Raw genomic sequence first — 6,000 nt, 5'->3', positions numbered from 1 at the left:
AGCTCATCAAGTCCAACCTATCACCAACACCATCTAATCAACTGAACCATGGCACTAAGTGCCTCATTCAGTCTCTTTTTAAACACTTCCAGAGATGGTGACTCCACTACCAACCTGGGCAGCACATTCCAATGGCCAATCACTCTTTCTGTGAAGAATTTCTTCCTAACATCCAGCCTAAACCTCCCCTGGCACAGCTTGAGACTGTGTCCTCTTGTTCTGGTGCTGGTTGCCTGGGAGAAGAGACCAACCCCCACCTGGCTACAACCTCCCTTCAGACAGTTGTAGACAGCAATAAGGTCTCCCTGGAGCTTCCTCCTCTCCAGGCTAAACAACCCCAGCTCCTATGTATCTTCAGCAAGCACACATAAATAGCTGTGGTCTTAAGTTGCTCTGTTCAGGCTGTGGAAACATCCACAAAGTACACAAGTCTATAATCTGTTGCTTCTCAATGCCATTGTGGTCAGGTTACTCAATTACCATCCTCCTCAGCACTGTGGGAAACCTCATATCTGCCCTCTGCATAGTGGCCATTGGTGATCATGTCTGAACTCATGTGAAGCACCATTTCACGGTGTCATTCCTATTTGAGAATCATTTAGGTTTGTCTGATCCTCCCTGGAGCCTCAGTTCCACTAAACAAGCAGCTGGGTCACACCATTAGCACTGGGCACAGGTACCATATGTGCAGTCAGAACTTCTCAGGCAGAGAAGGCTGGTGCCCTGGCCCTTCTGCAGTTCACTCTCTAAATTCCCTTTCTGTCATCTCACTTTGGGGTATTCTTGTACCCCACACTCTAAGAGCACTATCTTGTTTCCATTGCTTGTTTCACTGGAGGAGGCAAAGTGCAGGCACTGGAGACCTTGCCCATTGCCCAGCAATTTAGTTCCTTCATCCAGAAGAACTAAACACCAGCTTCTAAGACAGTTCAAACCTGGAAAATGCAGATGTTAAGAGGTTTTGTTGTACCTGTTATCCCTTTTTAATAACAATTACCAAATAGCCATTGAAATTTATTGTTTAAATCCTATTTTCTTCTCTGCAGTTTTGTCTCCTTTACCACTTTTGAAAGTCAGCTGAAAACTACCGGAATTGACATCCACTGAAATCAATAGCAGTTTGGGGGATCAGTCAAGCTCAATGGAATAAATAGCATGTGAACTGAAAGATTACATAATCATGTATAGGTTTGGGGAATGTTTTTCAAAGAGATGTACCCTAGTTTAATCACAGGGAGATACAAAACACAGAAATACATGTGTAGAACACAAACATTACCTGTCCCGGTGCAGCAGGCACTGTAGTAATCAGGTGCTCAGCTGTTACAGAGAAGTTAAAACCCCCACTTCAATTTAATAACTCACTTGACACTCCAGTATCCTTGTCTACAGAATTAGAGAATCAATAGCTCTAATCCACATGACTAAGGAGCCAAGAGCCAGGAGCCCAGACAGATGATAGCAATGCTTCCAAAGCCCCTCTTTCCTTTACATCTTGTTTAAAACAATGACACTTTTTTCTATTTGAGCTTCCTGTTACATGTATGTTGTGATCCTACTTTCCACCCCTCCTCTCCTCAGAAGTCAACTAAAGACTACCAGCTTTATAAAAGCCCTGACCTTTCAGATGAGTCCTCCTTGTGCACCTCTTCACAGAGTTAATTTCCCCCTCCTCTGGCTCCAGGGCCCAGGAACTTTGGCCAGTCATCTTTAGAAGGTTTCCACTCATGCCTCCTGGAAACACATCTGTTTCCTGTGAAATACTGATGACCTGCAAAGCCTGCTCATTCACCTAATGCTCAAAGGAACATCTTCTAAGTCCTTCACTCAGAGTAGCAATTCAAAGCTTGAGGGAAGCTTGTGCCTGAGATTTGTCTACAGGCAACAGCTCTTTTCTGGGCAATGGGCAAGGTCTCCAGCACCTGCACTTTGCCTCCTCCAGTGAAACAAGCAATGGAAACAAGATAGTGCTCTTAGTGTGTGCCTTTGTATTCACTGCAAGAGACTAAGGAGCAAAAGGACAAATTTCAGCATTAGATGTATTAGGCAGCCATCTGATAAATGAAAGATTCATTACATATGCAGCACTGGTATTTGGTATTCCAGGGAGATTACTTTATTTTGGCTCCAGCATTTTCAGCACATACACACATGAAGAAAGTAAAATCTATTGCACAAAGCTGGAGAAGTGATAAATAATTAAAGGAGCATTTTCTGAGAGTGTTAAGCATTTTCTGACCAAGTGTTAAGATGCACCATTTGACATTTAATAGCAGTCCACCTGTACACAAAATAGTCCACGAAAAACATTCCAACTCAAAACATTCCAATCATCAGTAAGTTTGCAGGTGACACCAAGCTGGGGGCAGGTGTTGATCTGTTAGAGGGTAGGAGAGCTCTGCAGAGGCTGGACAGATGGGCAGAGTCCAACGGTATGAGATTTAACACACCCAAGTGCCAGGGTCTGCACATTGGCCACAACAACCCCATGCAGAGCTACAGGCTGGGGACAGAGTGGCTGGAGAACAGCCAGGCAGAAAGGTACCTGGGGGTGCTGGTTGATAGTAGACTGAACATGAGCCTGCAGTGTGCCCAGGTGGCCAAGAAGGCCAATAGCATCCTGGCCTGCATCAAGAATAGCGTGGCCAGCAGGAGCAGGGAGGTCATTCTGCCCCTGTACTCAGCACTGGAGAAGAGGAGGCTCAGAGGAGACCTTCTTGCTATCTACAACTACCTGAAGGGAGGTTGTAGCCAGGTGGGGGTTGGTCTCTTCTCCCAGGCAACCAGCACCAGAACAAGAGGACACAGTCTCAGGCTGCACCAGGGGAGGTTTAGGTTGGATGTTAGGAAGAAGTTCTTAATAGAAAAAGTTATTGGCCATTGGAATGGGCTGCCCAGGCAGATGGTGGAGTCACCATCACTGGAGGTCTTTAGGAAGAGACTGGATGGGGTGCTTGGTGCCATGGTTTAGTTGATTAGATAGTGTTGGATGATAGGTTGGACTTGATCTCCAAGGTCTCTTCCAACCTGGTTAATTCTACTGTATTCTTTATGAGAGGGTATACATTAAACAAAAGGAAGTTTGAGGTACTCACCTATATATCATTTATTTTGTCCTTATCCCTCTGCAGTTCTAAGCGCTTAGGGGCTTAAAATGCTTACAAGCTTTGCTTAAAAACCTGGTTTCTCAGCCTGTGCATCACTTAACATTTCTTAGTTCCACTAAATCTTTTGAAAGAGTGGCAAAGGAAAATACATTTCTAGCAAATCCCATATACTTTATGTAAATTTGAAGACCACCTTATCAGTCTCTACCACTACCTGAGAGGAGGTTGTAGAGAGGTGGGAGTCAGTCTGTTCAACCAAATAACAAGTGATAGAACAAGAGGAGATGGCCTCAAGGAAAGTTTAGGAAGAATCTCTTCACTGAAAGGTTTATGAGGCCCTGGAATGGCTTGCCCCTGGAGGTGGTGGAGCCCCCCTCCCTAGAAGTATTTAAGAGTAATATAGATACAGTGCTTAGGGATATGTTTTAGTCAAGGACTTGTCAGTGTTAGGCTCATGATTGCACTCAATGATCTTAAAGGCTTTTTCCAATCTAGGCAATTCTGTGATAAGAGGAAAAAATTCTTTGTTTGAGCATGGCAGAGCACTGGAAGAGGCTGCAGTCTCCAGCTCTGAAAGCAGTGAACACCCACCTGGGCATATTCCTGTGTGATTTACACTAAGTGATCCTGCTCTAGCAGCCATGTGTGTCCAGCACTAGGATGTGAGGGGCTGCTCCTTGGGTATCCCAGCATTGGTGCCAGGGCTTGAGAGCAAATGCAGCTCGGATTCACAGATTGTATCAGGTTGGGAGAGTTCCTCAAAGGTCATTGGTCCAAACCCCCTGCAGTCAGCAGGGACAGCTCCAACTACATCAGGCTGCCACATCAAGTCAGATCTTGAATGTCTCCAGGAATCAGGCATCAACCACATCTCTGAGCAACCTATTCCAGTGTTTTACCACTCTCAAGGTAAAGAAATTAATCTGTGTCCAACCTAAATCTACCTTGCTGCAGGTTAAAACCATTGCCTCATCCTGTCACCACAAGCCCTTCTAAACAGTCCTTCCACAGCCTTCCTGGAGATCCCCTTCAGATACTGAAGTGTAGCTGTAAGGTCTCCTCAGAGTTTTTCTTCATGCTGAACAGCCCCACCTGCTTAGGTGTTTCTTTGTAAGGAGAGCTGCTGCAGCCCTCTGATCATCTTTACGACCTTCCTCTGGAACCACTCCAGCAGGTTCATGTCCTTGTGGTGGGGGCCCCATAGTCAGAGTCCTCCAGGTAAGGTCTCACCAGAGCAGAATGGTAGAATCACCTCTGCTGGACACACTACTACTGATGCAGCCTGGGATCTACAAGTCTTACTTGTACCTGGTGATGACCAAGGCATGGCTGAAAGGGAGGAAGTCCCTTTTCCTCATTGCACTGCCCTGGGTCACCCCACACACTGGTGGAGCAGTGGCTCAGGTGATGCTGGGACAGGTGAGCACTGCTGCACAGGGTCAGGATCACCCCTGCAGAGCAGACAGCACCAGTGGCTGCTGCCCATGGGACCCTGCTGTTCTGTCCTTGAGACACAGATAGAGCATACCAGGATCCATAGCAACAATTCAGCTGGCCCATCTGTTCAAACCAAGGAGAAGCCTCACATGCAACTGGAGAGGGTAGGGACAGGGGCCAGCTGGTCTGAGAGAGGCTGCCCAGGAGATCCTGGTGCCAGGCAGTGCTGCTGGGCAAGAGCTTGGCTTTTCCCAAGGCCAGTGCTGGCACAATGCCATCCATACAGGCCCTAGTGACAGTACCAGGGCTACAAAGAATGCAATTGTGACACAGATGGTCACAGGGGACAAGGCACTGGAGGGCTCTCCCCATTATAGCCATGTCTGTCTTATATTGGCCTCACCAGTACTGAGCAGAGAAGGGTCGTCTCCCTACAGCTGCTGGCAATGCTTTTTGCCCAGTACAGCCCAGGGTAGCAATTCCTGCCTTTGGGCAAGGGCACCTTGCTAACTCTTGGTCACCATGGTGTCCACCAGGACCCCCAGGGTCTTTCCTGCCATGCTGCTTTCCAGCAGCCTTGCCAAGCTTCTTTTGGTCACAAGTAAGCATGGATAGGGACTCAATGATGTCTGGAGGTCCCTTTCAACCCCTAACATTCTGTGATATGTCCCAGACTGCTTTGTGCTTATACTAATATCATCTGCAGTTGGTTTCACCCTCTTTCTGCAGGTTTGCTAGTGCCACTGCCATGATGGTGAGAAAAGCATGTTTCCTCCAGCCACAGCAGTGGTTCAAGTGGAAAGGCTCTCTTGTCATGGAACACAGCAAAAGAGTCCAGAGATGGAGTTTCCATAGAACACCATCTTTGTATTTTTACCTTAACTACCAACTTCCACACCAACTCTGTTCTTCACACAGCACCTGGGTAAAAGGTGGTAGTTTGAACTTTCCATTAGACCCCAGACTTTAAAGCACCTTCAGGAAACTCCAAGAAGCAGAGACTACTAGAACAGTGCAGCTCAGGGGATTGTAGACACACTGTCCACTTCCCAGGCTTCCTGGGATGCTCAAGACAGTTGCCAGAGGGAAGAAAGCCATCCTTCTGCGTGCTCAAGTCACCCTTGTGGTCTGTTTGCCTCCAAATGTGCCAAGTCAGAGGCAGCTGTTGAAAGATGTGGTAGGGAAAGGAGGGAAAGGGATTTGACCTCATTGTGTAATTCACAGGGACTTCTAGACACAAAATAATTGCTTGTATTTGAAGCTTTTCTAGGAACATTGAAAGAAATGAAGTCCAAATCATCTCAGAACACAGCTTAGAAAATAGCTCAAAAGTAAAAAAATAGATTGAGTTCTGATGAAAATTCTCCCTATCAGTAATACCTCTGCAGCAAAACAGTTGTAAAGACTGAAGTGAAATTGAGAACTGAAGCATATTTTAGGTAAATGTAATGGCTTA

The sequence above is a fragment of the Dryobates pubescens genome, chromosome 10 (assembly GCF_014839835.1).
Source record: "Dryobates pubescens isolate bDryPub1 chromosome 10, bDryPub1.pri, whole genome shotgun sequence".
NCBI classification, from domain to species: Eukaryota; Metazoa; Chordata; class Aves; order Piciformes; family Picidae; genus Dryobates; species Dryobates pubescens.
Note: the sequence above shows the minus strand (reverse complement) of the source record.